General features: G+C 39.7%; 1 protein-coding gene and 1 long non-coding RNA gene across 2 annotated transcripts in view; one reads left to right on the forward strand and one right to left on the reverse strand.

The window, feature by feature from the left end:
* LOC310682587 overlaps nucleotides 1–19,739 on the reverse strand; it is a 384,385-nt gene that overhangs the window by 359,387 nt on the left and 5,259 nt on the right. The window lies entirely within an intron of this gene.
* The window catches only part of CYP7B1 (cytochrome P450 family 7 subfamily B member 1), a 102,130-nt gene that overhangs the window by 55,652 nt on the left and 26,739 nt on the right, over nucleotides 1–19,739 (forward strand). The window lies entirely within an intron of this gene.

The following is a 19,739-nucleotide window of genomic DNA, read 5'->3' on the forward strand; positions in this document are numbered from 1 at the left end:
AAGATGTGGAAAAGCATATTTTGCTAGTCAGCTGATCCCAGCAGGCACCTAGTAATGAATGACCTGAAGGCGGAGGTGTTCAGGATAGACCTTCCTCCGTAGATGGTGATATATGCCGCAAGCCTAAGTGGAATTCTTTGCAAGAAAGCAACGCCTTCATTCCATAGCAGTGGGCACCAGTCCAGTTTTTCAAACAAGAAATAGAGTTAATATTGTGTGCTTTGGGGAAAGATAGTCACTAAATCTGAATAGGATGGCTATTGTTTTCATCCTAGGGCATTTCTGTAATAGGAAACATCCCTTTTAAAATAAGGTTTACACATCTCAAATTAATATTGTAGGAAGCCATTATTAATGCATTAATGATAGTATTTTATTTCTCACGGATAATCATTCGGTGCCAGATCAGTGACTCTTCTCCTTTAAACATGTCAAGGTTTTTCCCCTCTCTTTCTTTTGACGTCAAAGCAATCACAAAGGCATTATGTCAAGCTTGTAATTTCATGGTTGCAAAAGAGAGTGAAATTCTTAAGCATTTTCCCTCCCTCCCTTTTGCTTCACTGCCCGCCTAGCCCCCGTCCACAAACTGAAGCTTTATTAGAAAATCTGGAACAACCTTTAGGATATAATTTATCCAGTAAAGATAGCTGTAGCTATTTCCTTAAGCCTGTAATCAGCCTGAGTTTGTATGTCGTGAGATTTATACTGCAGTTGCTGGTGACCAAGAGGAAAGGGGAAGCTTAAGATAATTTATGAAGATCATATTGTGTGTGTGTGTGTGTGTGTGTGTGTGTGTGTGTGTGTGTGTGTTGGGGTGTGTGTGTGTATTTACTTTACTTTTCTACCATGATGGCATTTAAGTGTGTTGTGTGTGCATGTGTACCATGAAAGACAGATTTTCTTCAGGCAGTAAGGAAAAAATGCACTAAATTGTTAAAATAAACACTGCTTTTGTCTAGAATAACACACAGCTCAACACTATAGCTCCTCATGTCTCTTATAAATAGCTGTGGGGATCTGGCTTTGCAAAAGTATATAATTTAATTATTAAAGGATTTTGACAATTGACAAGGTGCATGGTGTCCATGAATGTTTCAGTTAATTTGATTACAGCCATAGAGAAAGAATTTAACTTGTGCTGAAAGCAGTAGATCTTGTATCTTAATATTGTGATTTGAGTATATTTGAATTTTAGCCATGGATTTGAAAGCAATGTATGTGGATGTTGACAAGCAACCTGTCCATTTTCAGTGGGGCTTGAGTGGGTGGCCCCATGGAAATGAATGGTACCTGCACAGCAATGGTACATGACTGTTTGCGCCCCCTATGGATAGTTTCTGATGTCTGAGTCACGAGTGTTGTTTTTAACATGCTGGCTCTTCTGAATCTCTCCTACCTACCTTACCTTCCCTATTTTCAAATCTATGCCTTGCCTTGGTTCTTAGTTACTAGAACGTTACAAAGGAAGGGTTTTGATCTCATGTAGATAGCGTAGCATTAATTACCCTGACACTAATTAAACTGCATCAAACAAATACCACCGTGTTCCTCAGGGGGACAACAGAAGGCAGTTTAAAATAATTACTGGAGCTTCATGCATGTGTGAAGTTTTCATTACTCTTAGGACATGAGCAAAAGAGATTTCATATCATTAAAAATCCCCCCTCCCTCTGTTCCTTTAGTGTTTTGGAAAAAATAAGGCTTAAAATTTCCTTGGAGCATATTGATGTCTAAATAGTAGCAGTTTCAGTTCCTGCATGCAGTAACTTTCTCTAAGAAACGCAAGTCTGGGAAGCGGGAACAGGTGTTCTTGTCCGCATTCTGGTATGCTTATGTATTAGCTTATGTTTGTCAGACCATTTCATTAACCACCCACTGCTATCGCATATACATATACTTTGTTCTTTCTGAACCATGAAATGAAATGCATATATCTTCACTAATGCTTGCTATCAATGTAAATGAGAAAAGGAGGCTTATTACCCATCTCTGCTGCTGTGAAGCACATACCTCTGTACAGTTACAGGTAATAAACATCTTTTCATAAGTAGGAAGCAAGATATATTGAGCTCTGCATACAGTAAAACGGTGGTCCTTCCAAGCATACTCAAGGATCAACAGACAGCAATGCTTGCACATGCTACACATTCAACAGGGCACCCCCAAAAAGCATTTTTTAAAAACAACAACAACAACAGCTTGGAACCATATATTTCACACTGTATTGAATCCAATGAAACTTTTCCAGCTAATGGGTCCCATATTTCAGATGGCAATTAGGAAACGTGTGTGCCATTGGTTCTCTGCAGACTATCTATTCCCCAAGAGGCCTCTGAAGTCTTCTGGCTTCCACGTTCCTCCCACCTCCTTCTTCCCCTCCTCTTTCATCCTTTCTCCACCTCTCACTCATGTTCTCCTTCTGCCCTCCCCAACTTAAATCCCCTCCCTCTCTTTTGCAATGATATGTAGAGCGAATTAAAGGCTCCTGCTTTAAATCGGAGTTTGAAACCATGATTAGAAGTAGGTTTCCATCTCCATTTTAAAACCTGTGTTTGAAAGTCACTTTTCCAACCATAGGTTCAAACTCTTGTCTGAAACAGACTATGGTTAGTTGGCCTCTGACACAAGGCTGGCATAATGATAACCTTCATTCTCTCTGAAAGGGGAATTAAAAGGAAGGAGGGGGAAGAGCATGTAAGAAGACAAAGGAGGATCAAAAACAGCTGGAGAACCAGGCCACGTACATGCAAACAGCTGTGCAAGTAGCTATTTAAGGTTTAGAGAATTATTCTTTGGGGCAAGGGATTTTCTTCAGTGTTTCTTGGGAAGCGTTCTCCTACAGCTCACCTAGAGGAAATCATTTGATAAAGAGACTGATTTCTTGAAAACAGGCATTTTGTGTTGGGTTTTTAGTTTTTTTAAAGAGAATGCAAGCCGTTTCCCCATTCTTAGCTGTGGTTAAGTCTACACTGTCCCATAGGCACTATAATAGTCTTGCTTCTGCAATTTTCTTTCTTTCTTATTTTATTTAATGAAAGTTATACAATGTTTGATTTTAAAAAAAACAAACCCAAAAGTGATTTACAAGGTGGTTTATTTTCTGTATTGTTATAAGCAAGCAGAGTTCTGTGAACCCATGATTAGAAACATGTCCCAAGCTCTTCTGGATCCCAAAGGTTATTTGGGATATATATATATATCCCTTCAGAGATAGTTAAACTGCTTATTGCGGGATGGGATACAAAAGTGGTCTTTTGCTTTCACACTAGGGCTATTCAAAACCTCTCCACCCATTTATTTGCCACCCTCATTTCTTCCTGAAGCTCACAAGGCTTTCCAGATCAGCACAAAATAAAATAAATAAATAAAAATAAACAAATTCCTTCCAGTAGCACCTTAGAGACCAACTAAGTTAGTTATTGGTATGAGCTTTTGTGTGCATGCACACTTCTTCAGATACCATGCACACGAAAGCTCATTTGTTTTATTTTGTTTCGACTACGGCAGACCAACACGGCTACCTACCTGTAACCAGATCAGCACAGCTACTTGGAGATGCAAATCAACAGATTATGAATGAGCATGTTGAGATGTTGGCAGGGAACTCTTTAAATCACAGCCTGCATTCATCAGAGAAGACCTAGCTACAAAATAAAAGGCTTCAAATTTGATAACAAATCTTAGGGCCAGGACTGGATTTAGGTTTGATGAGGCCCTAAGCTACTGAAGGTAATGGGGCCCTTTATATGTCCAGCCGTCCTTGTTAACAACAAATTGTCGCTGTTTTTTATGTTGAATATATGCTATATGGTAATTTATGGACCTAATAGATATCTAAAGCCATTTGCACATGTAGCCATGCAACCAGTCCATGCAGAATGTAGGCACCCTGTATATAGAAATGTGCAAACCAATGATATTTTACGGAGCAGGCTAGCAGGCGGGGCCCATTACTTACATAATGGGAGCCTACACAACACAACACAAAACACTGTTGCTGTATGTAGGTTTTATATTTATTTGTTTATTATCTTATATTTTGGAAATGTATGTCCAGGGGTTTTTTTCCTTTAATTTTTTTGGGGGCCCCCAAGAGAGTAGGGCCCTAAGCTATAGTTTGTTTAGCTTATACATAAATCCGGCACTGCTTAGGGCTGAACAAAAATGATCTATGTTTTCTCATGCTCATTGGTGACTAGTAAAATTGTGGAGGAGCGACATTTCTGCTTTTTTTCAGGAAGAGAGGAATAAAATGTAGGGGAAATCAGGAGTTTCACATGGGGTGGGGTTAATATAGGCTGTCCTAATGGCCACACACACTACTGAATTCTTTGGCAATGATGCTGTGTCATCATTGAGCATTGTTCCAAGGGAAATTGTGGAGAAGTAGGCAACCAGAAAGAGCTTTTCCTGTCATTGATTCTTCTGCAGAACTAGGAGCAGTATTTAAGGGTGTGTGTGTGTGTGTGTGTGAGTGAGAATAATTTTACTCCCCCCTTTTCAACCCTTTACCATTTTGAGGCAAAGGTTCTTATCCATGTATGTGTGATATGAATTCTGGATTAAAAGGAAAAGAGGATTCCTTAAATAAGGGATGGGAAACCTTGTAGTTCTCAGGATGTTGCTGGACTCCAAGGTGTCATCATCCTTGACCATTGGCTATGTTGGCTGGAGCTTGAGGTTATCCAAGTCCTCCAACATTTGGAGGCCCAAAGGCTTTAGATTAACTCAAAGGAACAGCTACTCCCACATGCGTCATCTTCAGAAGCCCCTTTCTTCATTGAGCTGAGGCAGCTGATGATGGGAGAGAGGGCTTTCCCACCGACCTGTGGAACTCTTTCTCCAGAAGCACTTGCTTGGCACATAATCTTACGTCTGTTTGCCATCAAGCCAAAACCTCATTGTTCTTTCAGGCTTTATGATGTTTTCATCAGCTCTCAGTGTGATTAATGCTGTAGCCTATTTTCTGTGTTAAGCTACTATATTGCTGTTGCTTTATTTTATGATTGTGAGTTAATTGCAAGTTCTAATTGAACTGAATTTTAACGGGATATTAAATATGAAGGACTGCACATTTTAAGAGAGCACTTTCTAAAGAAACAAATGGAACGCCCTGATCCTGCCCAGTCTCTGAAGTTAAATGGTCCTGTGCCATGCTAACACATAGTTGAGAGCTCTTTAGGAAACTTTGTTTTAAATAAATAAACAGGACCAAAAATAATTTGGGAATGCTATAATTTAAAGAAAAATATCTGTAATGTTTCCTGCTAATATCAAAAGATTGCTCAGTTAGTTTCCTTAAATAGAGCACTGGGGAAATTGACACATTGAGAGCAAACCTGTAGAAGGGATTCTGAGAATCCAGCTAACACACAGGCTAGAGAGTTTCTGTTTCTTTATAGACAGATGGTTTGTCCTATTTTAAACTGATAGATACTTCATACATTTCTTTTGGATGTCACTGATTTAACTGCCAGACAGTATCTACTTGTAAAATTTTTGTTATTCCTAGATTATATCAAATGTATTTTTGGCACATATGGGATATCATACTGTATGTGAAGTTAATTTTTTCCTTACACTTAGCTCATACTTGAAAAAGTGTTTATATAATATTTTTTTAAAACTGTCTAAAATGAACAGTTCATTTCCCCCCCTTCTTCTTTTGACATGATGTTGACAGAAGTCGCTTTGATGTAGTTTAGAGTCATGAATTTTCTATCTGTTCTGTTTTTCCTGGGGCTCCATCTATTCAGACATCCTGATCTGTCATTTTGCAACACTTTGTGAAATGCTTGACAGAGAGTAGTTTTGACAAGTGCTGGACATCAGCAGCAATTCAGAATAAGCAGTGTATATTTCTCCAGGTAAAGTGACAAAACGTCTAAAAGCGTAAGAAGAGCTGCACAGTCTTCCATCACATTTAATGTTACAAAGCAAAACCTTTTCTGTTTTCTATATTTGTTCAAGCATTTTGTAGCACTTAGTTCTGGAGAGAATGTCGGAACCTGTGTTCAGAAAGGTCAAAATTAAATATAAAAATTAATTTTGAATGCACTGAAAACTAGCAGAAACCTTTTTGAAATAGAATGAAGATCTAAAATATGTGAGGCAACCCAAAAAACTTTTATTGGCAGGCAAAATTTCTTATTTTATGCACCTCATCAGGACCTGCTGAAAGTTCCGCTTAGGTTTTATATATCATTCAACAATCATAAGAGTATTATTTGGTTTTAATGTTCACTATTGGTAGATACCCACTTACTAATTATAGTGATTTGCAATTATGTAGTGTCTGTTGCTTTACATGGTTTTCAATATTGAAAATGTAAAACATTTTTGTATAATTAATTTGCATCTGTATTCACTCAAGAAACAGCTGTTGAAAGTTGAGGGGGATGTAAAATGGCACAGCCTCGAGATGTCCGTGTTCATTCAGCTAACTCCTTTTTGATGTGATACCTACTGGCAGAGTTGTGTGGTGAATTCAACTTCTTTGACAGCCATCAGCCCCACTGACCAGTAGTTTCAGGTTTTGTAGTTAGGAAAGAGAAAAAGGGGGGAAATATTTCCATAATTTAGGTTTAGGTTTTTTTTCCCTTTCATCTGCCAGATCGAAAGGCCCTGCCAACAGCTATCTAAATCAACACCATGCCAACATATTCTGTAGTCCGAAGGTCACTCAAACATCTGGCCCCGCAATCTTGTTCTTTAAGGTTTGTCACTGGGCAGCATCTGTTTATAGATGCTTTCTCAATCTCTCTTTGATCACTTTGACAGCAAAAAGAAGCTTCTATCATTCTTGATGTGTTAAGGAAAAATATTTGGAGCACGGACCGTTTAAAAGCGACCACGATTTCTGAGAAGCAGTGTTATCTGTGTTGTAAATTATAAATCTTTCAGTGCTGCTATTGCTGCAGATTAATTTAGATATTACCAGTATTGTAGCATGGGTGTGAGGGTGTTTAGGAAAGCAATTGCTTTTTTAGAAAAGAGTGCAGATGGCCCTTTTGCTATGGCTTTCTGATGTATAGTCAGAATGCAAGAGATATCTAAATGAAAGAAACCTTGCTCAGCTAAGGACGGTCATAGTTGTTGTTGATTTTTAAAGAGAATTTGCAAACTAGACTGTTCATGCTGGCGTAGGTCACTTTATCCCTTTCTTAAATATGGAAACCTGCTTCTGAAAGGACAGTTGATAAAATGTGCCAGCGGGGCGCTTAATCACTTCTCCCTGAGTGGAGTTAGTGGGCCAGGGATGTTAGCCAACCATCTCACAGAGGGGCAGTATAGGTCTGCAAGCAATCTGGAAAGTGCAATAGGACTCAAGATAACAAGCTCTCTTCCTTTGGAGTGTTGCTGGCCTTGTTGAATATGGTCAAAAGAAGAAAGCTTGAGCTAACCAGGAGGCGAGATTTTTGTGAAAGAATTAGGGGCTCAGTTGAGTGAATGAATTCCTAGGCCCCGAATGGACTCAGCTGCCCAACCCCAACCCCGTTCTTAACTTCTAACAGTATGTCTTTGGCACCTGGCTCTAGTTGGTGTATCGAACAAGATCCAACAACCCTGGCCATGGGATCACAGGGTCGTTCATATTCTTACCTGATACAAGTCACCTTCCTTGGTTGATTATTGGTTTGGTAGAGTTTGGGATATAGCCCTCTGTGAGCAACTCACATATCAAATAAAAGCAGGGATGATCTAAATCATTATTAAGTTTGTGAAGAGGATATATTTTAGAATGACATAACTGTAGGCCACTTTGATTGTGAATGGAGACAAGTCAATACATCAATAGCATTATTTTAGTTCTCTAGTTTGCATTGTTTCTGGCAAGCCAGTTGTGGCTCTATCCATAAGCTGACTAACTAGTAATTCCAGCTGGAATTAAATTATCCCCATTTTCTTTTTGTTCCTTTCTTTTTTCAATATTTTATTAATTTTCCAAAAACAAAAAAAATAAAAACAATAATACATGTTCAAACATAGAAAAAAATAGAGTTGACTTACCCCTATTCCCTTCCCTGGTTCCATTGTTTATCATCATACCGCATGCCCATTTTAAATTACAAAATCATTAAAATTACTTATGGTCCAGTCATAATGTCTTTACAAGTATGTTTAGGGAAGCTTTTAATGTGTGACATTTTAATGTATTTTTAATATTTGTTGGAAGCCACACAGAGTAGCTGGGGAAACCCAGCCAGATGGGCGGTGTACAAATTAATAATAATAATAATAATAATAATAATAATAATAAAAATCTGCTAATGTATTAACCCGTGTACATTGCTTCTGTATATATGCAATAAATTCCTTCCAATCTTCTTTAAATTCATGGTCCCCATTTTCATGCATTTGAAGGAAGCATGCCGCCTGTGGAACAGATGTTCTTCATCCTTGCAGTTGATTGGAAAAAATGAGATGATGGTGCAAGAACTGATTATTTAGCACCTGCCTCAGGCTCAAGGCTAGCTTAGCATGCCATCATGTATCTATAAAACTATTACATAAAGTCATAATGTCCATTTTCTGGCTCCTCACATTTTGTCCAAAGTGGTTCATGTCGTAGGTTTCTTTTCACCTTTCGTCTCCACTCCTTGACTGTTATTGAGCATGCATCCACCATCAATGAAGATAGTACCTCTTGTTGGTAATTTAGGGAGGATTCCTATGCTCCCAGAAAGAGATTGTTGAATCCTGCAGATGAATCCTGCAGATTGTTGAATCCTTTCTGCAGATGGAGTAGGAAATCTGTGGGCAGAGGAGGAGGCCTGACTCTAGAGGCCTCCTCATTACAGCAGCAGAAAGTTCGGCCACCATCAGTGTTATGAAAAAGGGTGTTGGGTGGATCAGGGGAGGCCTAAAATCCTGAGGATCTATTGCCTTCCCATTTGCCAAGAAAGGAGACAAATTGCACCAGCCCTGGAAATTGGTCTTTGGCCTCCCACTGAAACCTATGGGAAGGGAATGAGCCATGTAGACACCCATAGCAGAGACCTTGTCATCCATCTGGAAAAGCCTGTTAGAACAGAAATGTCTTCAGTTGTTTCTGGGAAGTGCAGATAATGGGGCCTGTCAAATCTCAGCAAGAATGCTATTCCCAAGAACAGGGGCAGCTATGCTAAAACCCCTTCTCCAAGGTACTGTGGAACAGGCTTCTGAGATCTTTGGAGCTTAAGAAGGTCTCTTGCAGACCACAGTGACCTACTGGATATATAAAGTATAAGGAGGCCTCTCAAGTAACCTGGTTTTCCTGAGCAGCATAGGGCCTTGTATATTACAACCAATACAGTGGTACCTCTGGTTATGTACTTACCGTAATTCGTTCCGGAGTCTGTTCTTAACCTGAATATGTTCTTAACCTGAAGCACCACTTTAGCTAATGGGGCCTCCTGCTGCTGCCGTGCCACCACCGTGCGATTTCTGTTCTCATCCTAAAGCAAAGTTCTTAACCCGAGGTACTATTTCTGGGTTAGCAGAGTCTGTAACCTGAAGTGTATGTAACCTGAAGCATATGTAACCCGAGGTACCACTGTATCTGTATATCCATATTTTCTGAATACACTTAAAATGTTTATCTTTTCCTATGGGAGTAATTACAAATCATACAAGAGTGCAGACTAAAAATAAAGTGGCCGTGGGTGGAAATCAAAAAATGAGTACAGAACTTTTTAAAGTGGCAGCAGAGGGCAATTGGGAAAGTAAAGGTTCAGGAAGCGAATAGTGAGAAAACTGAAAAAAGCATCCTTGGAAATGCATCTTGTTGCACACATCGAGTTAGACTCTCAAACTTTGAAATATATATATATATTGCCCTTCTGCATAAGCAAAATAAATGTTCCTAGATTAGAAAAACAGGAGCTAGATGAATGAAGGTGCTGCTGTGTTTCACATACTATAATAAAGGGGTGGTTTCAGATCTCAAGGACCTCAAAATGTGCCCTTGGACAAGCCCCTTTCTAAGTTAGCAGGCCCCTGCCCCTCAAACTTATTTGAACAATGGGAAGTGAGCATTTTAATTTCCAGTTATGCTATGGAACAACACTCCATCCAGAGGCATAGCTGGAAATTTAAAAGGCCGCCTGTCATTGCTGCCCTCTGGAAAATTGTATGAATTAAATAATCATATGTTCTATCAACCACAACCCAGGCAGGTATTAACATGTGATTGGGCATTCACTTTTATTGGGACTATTTTCTGACTGAAGTATTTTACAATAATAAATTGCTGACTTTTTTAAACTAATGAACTGATAAATCAACTAAATTTAAATAACTTTTCATATTACCAAAAGCTAATGCTCATTGTTAGTGCAATAGGAAATGATAAATGATTAAAAATGGCCTAACACACCAAAACAAAAATGGGCTAGAATAAATTAAAATAAACAAGTGTGTCCTTAATTCTCAGGTTAAACCAGTTGAATTTGCAGTCCTATTTCTTTTCTTTTCTTTCTTTCTTTCTTTCTTTCTTTCTTTCTTTCTTTCTTTCTTTCTTTCTTTCTTTCTTCTAATACCTTAACTGTAAGATGCTGAGGTAAGGGCTGGAATATGAATCTAAATAATAAATAATTACAGATGCAAATATTCATATTTATTTAGGACATCATTTCCCGCCCTTTCTTCCATCATGGAACTAAAGGTGGTTAATGCATGGGGTCTCCCATGCAGGTACAGAGCATGCCATACTTAACTGCAGCAAACTGACTGCCTGTTTATCCTCAGACCATGTCTTGAGACACGGCAAGAAAATGAAATCCCCTGTTCCTAATATAGCACAAACTTTCACACATGGCACTTTCTGCTGTATTAGTTGGAGGTGCTGTGCTTGCGCTATTCAGTAGCATTTTGGGTGCGCAACTTGTTGCATTGTTTGTAGCTTTTATTACCATCTGTGTGATGCTGCTGGCCCTTGATGCATATATATAGATAATTATCAGTTGCTAATTATTAAGTTAATCACACTTATCCCCACTGAAATCAATTAGCCATGATTTCACACTGAAGTGTGACTAATTTAGGTTAACTCCAACTCAATGAATGCAACTTACACTTTTCCCCCCATTGCTCTTTGTTATTATTATTGGATTGCCCATTTCTCTTAGCCTCATGTTTGTCTCGAGATTCCCCCTTCCCCCTCCTCCCCAACTCGTTTCTTCTAATACAACTAGACAAGACACATGCTAAAATTAACCAATAGATGGGAGATTATCACTTCTGAGGTACAAGTGATCAAGTAAGCTGCTTTCCAGGGTCTTGTCAAAATATCAGGTGTTAACCAGTGTGTCTTCCTCCCCCCTTTTAAAAAACACATTTATTCATTAAACATTTATACAGTGGTGCCTCGCAAGACGAAAAGAATCCGTTCCGTGAGGTTTTTTTCGTCTTGCGAAGCAAGCCCATTAGCTGATTAGCGGATTAGCGCTATTAGCGGTTTAGCGGCTATTAGCGGCTATTAAAGTTTTAAGGGATTAGCGGATTAGCTGCTAAAAGGCTATTAGCAGCTTAGTGCCTTAGAAAAAGGGGGTGGGGAGCGGGGGAAAAACCCCAGGATCCGCAAGACATTTTCGTCTTGCGAAGCAAGCCCATAGAGAAATTCGTCCTGCGAAGCACCTCCAAAACGGAAAACCCTTTCGTCTAGCGGGTTTTCCGTCTTGCCAGGCATTCGTCTTGCAGGGCACCACTGTATACCATCCTTCATCCTACTTGAATTTCAGGGAGATGCACAACAAAAATATATCTCATAATATCAAATGATTAAAAATATTGTTTTCTACTGATCCAAAGGACAAAAACCTGAACCAATGCTTTCAGATTACAAGAACGGAGATTCTGAATAAAGATTAGGAAGAACTTTCTGATGCTGAGAGCATGGGCGTAGCCATGATTTTTGTTGAGGAGGGGGCAGAACTTTGATGGTGGGCCAGGACTTTTGTTTGTAGGGAGAACCAATGTGATTGGTCAGTTAGTCAAGTATTTCTATTGTTCTGCAGTGGTACCTTGGTTCTCAAACTGAATCGTTCCAGAAGTCTGTTCCAAAACCAAGGCGCACTTTCCCATAGAAAGTAATGCAAAATGGATTCATCCATTCCAGACTTTTGAAAACAACCCCTAAAACAGCAATTTAACATGAATTTTACTATCTAACGAGAACATTGATCCATAAAATGAAAGGCAATAAGCAGTGTACTGTACAATAAAATAAATAAGACAGTATTGTAGGTGATAAAAATTAAAATTACGGTAATTTTTTTTCTTACCTGCACTGATGACAGTCATTCTTTGGAGGGGGGGGCTTTTATCCATTTCTGCAGTCACACAATCAATCAATCAGTAGCTGAACTGGGTTTCACACAGCCACAAAAACAAATTACAGTGGTACCTCTGGTTGCAGACACAATCCGTTCCGGGGTGCTGTTTGCACCCCGAAAAGTCCACAACCAGAGTGCGGCGTCTACGCACGTGTGAAGCACAATAGAGCGCTTCTGAGCATGCGCAAACCACACAGAACACTTCTGCGCATGCGGCGAAACCAGGAAGTAAACACTTCAGTGTTTGCCGCATTCTTAACCTGAAAAACGCAACATGAAGCGGTCGCAAAAAGAGGTATGACTGTAACGTAAAAAGCCTCAAAAACAAAAACGTAAAATAAATAGCAAAAACAAAGGCGCCAAACTGAATCCATTCCGGAAGTCCATTTGACTTCTGAAATGTTCAAAAACCAAGGCACAGCTTCTGATTGGTGCAGGTGTCCCAGAAACAATAGCCGACAACCGCATCGGATGTTTGCTTCCAAAAAACGTTCGAAAACTGGAACACTTATTTCTGGGTTTTCAGCATTTGAAAAGAAAGACGTTTGAGTACCAAGGCATTTGATAACCAAGGTACCACTGTACTTGATGGGGGGGGGAGCTGCCCCCCGCCTGCCCCCTTGGCTACACCCATGGTTGAGAGCTGTTTGGCAGTGGAACAGACTCCTTTGGGCCCTCCTTCACCGGAAGTTTTTAAACAGAGGCTGATAGGCCATCTGTCAGGGATTCTTCAGCTGTGATTTCTGTGTTGCAGGGGGTTGGATTCTTGGGGTCCCTTCCAAATCTACAGTTCTATGATTCTGTGATACACACTAGCAGATAGAAAAGGAAACATAACATAAATAATACCATGTCCTTTTTGACTACTGCATAACAGATACATTTCAGAAAATACAAAGCATTGTCCACTGCTTAAAACTCCATTCTCTTCAGTGTCCATGCTTCCAAAATATCATATTAAAAAACAAAAGGCTCTGCACCATGTTTCTATAGCGTACCTTTCTGGGGCATAAAGCCTCTGGGTTCATTGTACACATTACAGTCCCAAGTGTTCAATAATGTTAGAAGCCCTCGGGACTCTTTCTGCATGTCATGTTGAAGCTGTTTAAATATTATGATCGTGAGTGAAGATATGCAAACTGTTCTGACATGTTCGCATTAGCTTTTGCTATACATCTGTACCAGTGCCTTGCCCCCACCCCAAACATACCCCTTTTAAAAGAGAGGAAAAAATACTTTAGATTGCTAGATTTATGTCTGCATCATTTTTTGAGGAGGAGAGGAAATGCATTGCCTGCCTCCTGAACTGAACTACATAAGAGTGCTCTTTTCCACCAGCTCTTTTCAACCTGTGTGATGCCAGTGCCACTTTGTAAAATGAAAAAGATATTCTCCAGGGAAATGCCTTCTTACTGACTCTTTTTCAGGCCCTTTGCATTCTTGTTTTTCCTCCTGAAAACTATTCAGAGATATCACTGGTCCCCATCAGGGTGGCATCTCCATGGTGGGCTGTTTCAATTATTTTTCATACCACAAAAGTTATGTTAAGAGCAGATGTCAATCATCACTTGCCACGAGTGGATTTGCTAGATTTAGGACAGGCAGGAGAATGAAGGTTAAGAACAGACCACAACGGAGATTATCATAAGTAATGAACTTGTGTGTGTGTGTGTGTGTGTGTGAGAGAGAGAGAGAGAGAGAGAGAGAGGGAATGTGTGTATATGTATTGTAGACAATTTGCAGACAGATCTGGATTAATGTTTATCCCAAACAAGAGATTACTATATGTCTGTTTCTGGCTGTAAACAGACATTATTAAACAGAAGGTTTATGTTCATGAATGGCAACTACAGGTGTTGTGCATTTATGATGTATTATATTCCATGAGAAGAATTCACCTGTTCAATTCCTGCTCTGAGAATTACCGTATTTTTCGCTCTGTAAGATGCACCAGACCACAAGGCACACCTAGTTTTTGGAGGAGGAAAACAAGAAAAAAAATAAATCTGAATCTCAGAAGCCAGAACAGCAAGAGGGATCGCTCGCAGTGAAAGCAGCAATCCCTCTTGCTGTTCTGGCTTCTGGGATAGCTGCACAGCCTGCATTCGCTCTATAAGACGCACACACACATTTCCCCTTCCTTTTTAGGAGGGAAAAAGTGAGTCTTATAGAGCAAAAAATACGGTATATTGGAAGTGAATTACAAACACCTTTTCCTCTGTGATGAAACTTAAGTAGGAAAGATAGCAGAGTCTTTCCTATTTGGAGATACCAGAGATTGAACCTGAGACCTTCTGCCTGCAAATAGATTCTTTCCTGCAAAGCTATGGCCCATCTACACAGATCAAATAAATAGTTTCCATAAAGCTCTAAAATCTTGGATGAAACTATTTGCCCGGGCAGCCCTGAGCTATAAATACTTCAGCATCTTAGACATGCATCAAAGCAACTGGAAAATTGGCTAGTTGCCTGCATTGGAGGGAGTTGCACTCTCTCTAAATTTGCAGGTTGGACTAAATGACCCTCAGGGTTCCTTCCAACTCTACAGTTCTATGATTCTAGATACATAGCTGCTAGATGCATAGTTGTCAGAGGCCCAAGTGAGCTGTGTGGTTAGGACTGTCTTTTACCAGCTGATATGGCAGAAACGGACATATCTGAATCAGGATACGTTAAAGACTTCCTGAGCTTTTCTATCCCCGCTTGATCACTGAGATCATTTGGAAGAGGGCTGTTAGTTGTCTCCTGTGTTACAGAGACCCAGCTGGCCTCAAGCAGAAGTCCAGCATTTAGTGTCACCGGTCCCAAGCCATGGAACACTTTTCCAGCAAATAAACCCCAGGCATCTTCACTTTTGACTTTCTTGAAGACTTCTCTATGCCAACAGGCCTAGGCAGCTGTTTAAAGCCTTTTGACTCACGAGCCAGCCATTTTAATGGTTTTCATGTTTTGTTTTGTTTTATGCATACTGTTGCACACTGCCCTGCTGTTTTAGGAGAGGTCAGTATATAAATACTTCTGTAAATAAATAAATGTGGCATATCAATTCTGAGAAGGAAATACATGCATGTTTATATTGTACTGTATTGTACTGCATGTGTATATTGTAAGCCCTGTCTCTATCTCTGTTACAGCCTTCCCCTCCAGTCTGGTGACCTTTCGATTTTGCTAGACTACAATTGCCATCAACCCTGGCTATTGGCCATGCTGGCTGGGGCTGATGGGCAATGGAGTTTGAAGCATCTGGAGGATTACTGTATTGAGTAGTGACTTCTATACTTGCATCATGATGGGGGGGAAAACCTACTCTGTCATAGATCAATAAAATATAGTTCTGCAGAGGAATTTCCCAAATTGCTTTATGGTGCAAGTATGTACCTAACTCTGGCCAGCGACTGAAATAGATCAATTCATCCTGCTTATTAACCTTTATAATGTGCTGGGGTGGGAGGTTATTGTTCTGGAGTTTTTTGTTCTTGTTTTTATTATGTATTTTGTGTTTTTATCTTGTATTTTTATGCTGTGAACTGCCCTGAGATATTTGGCTGAAGAGTGGTATACAAATGTTATAAATTTAATACCTGGGAGTAATTCCCACACAATACAGTAAGACTTACTTCTGAGTAGAAGCAAGCATTGCATTGGAAGGCTGCAACTCTGAACACATTTACTAGGGGAAAATCCCCATTAAATACTGTGGCACTTATTTGAGAGTAAATATGCATAGGCTAGCATTGCCTATTTTAGAAATGTTCTAGTCAATGCTCCCTGGAAATAAATTATTGCACCTGGTACATGTTGTGGCTGTTTCTTCAGAGTATTTTCCCATTATAGAACCAACACCTTCACAACATTAACAAAAACATAGGCCAGCAGATGTTGTCAGCCAAGCTCCTAAATTCTATATTAAATATATGGATTTTGTGTTATACTTTAAAAGAAGTATAAGAATAATAGGAGCCCATAAGAAACTCAGTCCAGATGTGTTTTATAAGTTTTGTACAGTGGAACATCTAATTCTAGCGCGCACACTTGAAGGCTAATATATTAATATATTATTGATATAGTAGCATGCCATCTCGGCTCAGTTGGCAGGGAGCCATAAGTCATCAAAATGACCTCTATCCTCCTAAGCAAAGACAGAAATGAAGATGCATTTCTGTTATCAGTCTATTATGGGTCATAAGCGGTACCAGTATTGTACTTTCCTCTTGAAATATGCAAAGCCTTGTCATAGTATTGCTCCACCTAATAGTGAATCTTGGTCGGTGAGTGCTGCCAGGAATGTAGCAAAAAATGGAGCTACAGTGGTACCTCGGGTTACATATTCTTCAGGTTACATACACTTCAGGTTACAGACTCCACTAACCCAGAAATAGTGCTTCAGGTTAAGAACTTTGCTTCAAAACAAGAACAGAAATTGTGCTCCGGTGGCGTGGCAGCAGCAGGAGGCCCCATTAGCTAAAGTGGTGCTTCAGGTTAAGAACAGTTTCAGGTTAAGTACGGACCTCCGGAACGAATTAAGTACTTAACCTGAGGTACCACTGTACTAGAAATAAGAGAGGGATATCAGCATGCACAAGATTTTAGAGGAGGAAACTATTGAAGAAAAGAAAGCCCATGAGGACCTAGTCTGCACAATGGCCACAGAGTGCTGTGTGTCTGTGGTGGTAGTGGGATACAGAAACAGGGAAGGGAAGTGGGGGAGAATGGAGTGTCCTGGGAGAGGGTATGACTTACTGGATGTGAACACTGAAAGTGAGTCCAATGCACTACCATATTTTGTTGCAGGCCCTCCTTGTTTTACAGTATTAAGCTTATCGCTGCTGAGCTAAACTTGTCTGAAGCAAACGATGACCCTCACGTCTTTGCAATGGCAAGATGTCTCCCCGATGTGATCTTCCAGACTTGGAGCATTAAGTTAATTTCCTCCTGGATTTCTGAGCTGTGTCTTTTCTACCCGGTGGAAAGCCCGTGAAGAATACAGCTTTTGACCGGATGACAGAGCAGGGAGGTTGAAACGAGGTGCATTATATTAGAATATGACAAACCGCCAATCTAAATGGATTTGTCACGATGTTACTTGAGCAATGTATTGTCCAAAAGCGAATGTTGGCCACTGGCTCCCCCCCAAAAGGAATAACAGGTATACCATCTGAATAGGTTAGTAGCTTTGAGACACTAATTGTAGGTCGGATGTGGGCTGCCATAACGCGGCAGAGATGATTCCATCTATTCTCTGCTTTTTCTCTCGATTTTGTCATTTCACGGAGAATTAACCATTAGCAAGTTTTCTGTGTCCAGGGCAATATTTGTGCCAAATCAACAGACAGTAACTGCTAGAGATTTTCTAGTATACTAGCTCTATAAACTCAGAGTGTCAAAAACAACAAAACAGCTTGTTTTTCCCCTGCATCTGCTAGTCAACAGTCAGCTTTAAAGCACAGCCACCCAAATGAAAAATGTTCTGAGGTACTCCTTAAATGTTTGGTGATCCAAACTTGGCAGTTAGTTTACCAGTTCTTGTGTTCTCCCTCCACACCCCTTTGAAACCTTATTCTTAATATTTAGCCTTCATCTGTAATGGACAAGACCTAGGTCTGTGTAACAGAATTTGCTCACTTTTATCTCAATAGCTGTGTCTCTCCCACTTCTGTTCTCCCGTTCCATCTTCCCCATCTCTCAAAACTATATATTGTAACCTTACTGGGGCAGAGCTGTTCTCTGTTTCATTGTGAAAACCAGTATACTGACAGTTATATATTAATAAAATATTTAGGGCAGCAATGTTTAAATCAATAGCTTGATTTGAGCCATTGATTCATTTAGCCATTTTGCTCAACTAGAAAGCTGCCCCAAATTAATTGGGTAACAGATTTTGCTTAAATTCTATTTTTACAAGTACTGACTGAAACTCTAATTGTGAAATGCCAACTTAAAAGAGGATTGTGTGAACAAGAAATAATGCATCATCTATGATTATTTGTATCCACAAAGTACAGTTTCCTTAAAACTATTGTGTTTCTCATATGCAAATTTATGCAGAATTAATCTATTAAATCACTTTTGTTTTAGTTAATTGATCACCAAAGTTTTTAAAATAGAAATAATATTGAGTTTCATCTTTCACCTATATTGTTCAATCACCAGGGTTTTTTAAACTAAATAATAACAATAGTAAGTAAAAAGTTTTTTTTTAAAAAAATAAATCTGTCATTTTATGAGAGGCAATGATAGGGTTAATCCAGCCACATAAATTTTCATGCCATGTATGGTAGTAGTAATGCTTGTGATCCCTTGATCTTTGATTACATTCAAGCTAGTAAATATCTTGCGATTAATCAAATTGAGTTGCTCTGTATGTAGTGTAAGCACTTTTCCAGATGGGACTATGGTATCAGAGGCTTTTTAATGCATTATATATATGTTTTAATCCTTTCTATAAAACACTTGGCATCTTTGTAAAAAATCAGGTTCAGGAAGCTAAGGAGGGCTACTCAGGAGACAAATGTTGCTTGCATTGTGAACTTGTTAATGACTCGGGATTGTTAGCTATTGTGTTATTTAGCTATTACATTTCTATTTTAATTGTATTCAAGTTGGATATTTGTTTTAATCCCATTGAAATTTATATGTTCAGATATTTTAAAAATCTAACATGTATGGTTTGTATGTCTATGCAGATAAAAAATTATCAAGAAACCTGATTGTCTACTGTAATGGTTCTAGGGGTTGCTGGTGCGTAAGCCGGTGCAAACACCTGGCTGGATTGCCTGAGTGAACCTTTTCTGTCTGGACAGCCACTCACCCGTGGCTGTCTCAATCGCTGGCAGAATCCGTCAGTGGGCGTTTCTTAAACTTCTTCCAGCAAAGAAGCTCTTTGACGCCTAGTCTTCTCCTACTCTCTCTGCGCGAAAGCCTTCTGCGCAAGGAGGCGTAGGCAGCGGAGAACCTCTACTCTCCCCGCTGGTCCCTGGCAAGGAGTCATGAGACCGCCTCGCCGCTTCCCCCATCTGCCCCCCTTCTCCACTGGTGCTACGCTGATTCTCTTCCCCAGAAGATGGGCTGCCTCTCCCAATCCCGGGACGCTCTCCGGAATCCCTCTGGATTTTGCTCTCTCCCTCCGGCACTGATGGCAGTTCCCTGACATCTACATTTGCATATTTTACTTTAACTTGGAAAGTTGCTTTAGATTTTTAAAAGGAGCTGTGGGATAACTGCAGTTATATTTCCCACAAACCCCCTTGAATTGGTCACCTAGAGAATCAAGCTCTCTCTTCTTCCAATGTTTACTTTACACTGAAGTTATCGACCCAATCCATGGATTTATGACACTCTTAGAAGCTTTGATGTATATGCAACTCCCACAATCACATGGGAATTCCTCTGTGGGGCTGCCCCATACAAGCTTCTTCCTTGTGTGTA

The sequence above is a fragment of the Podarcis tiliguerta genome (assembly GCF_965153285.1).
Source record: "Podarcis tiliguerta genome assembly, chromosome: 7".
Lineage (NCBI taxonomy): Eukaryota > Metazoa > Chordata > Lepidosauria > Squamata > Lacertidae > Podarcis > Podarcis tiliguerta.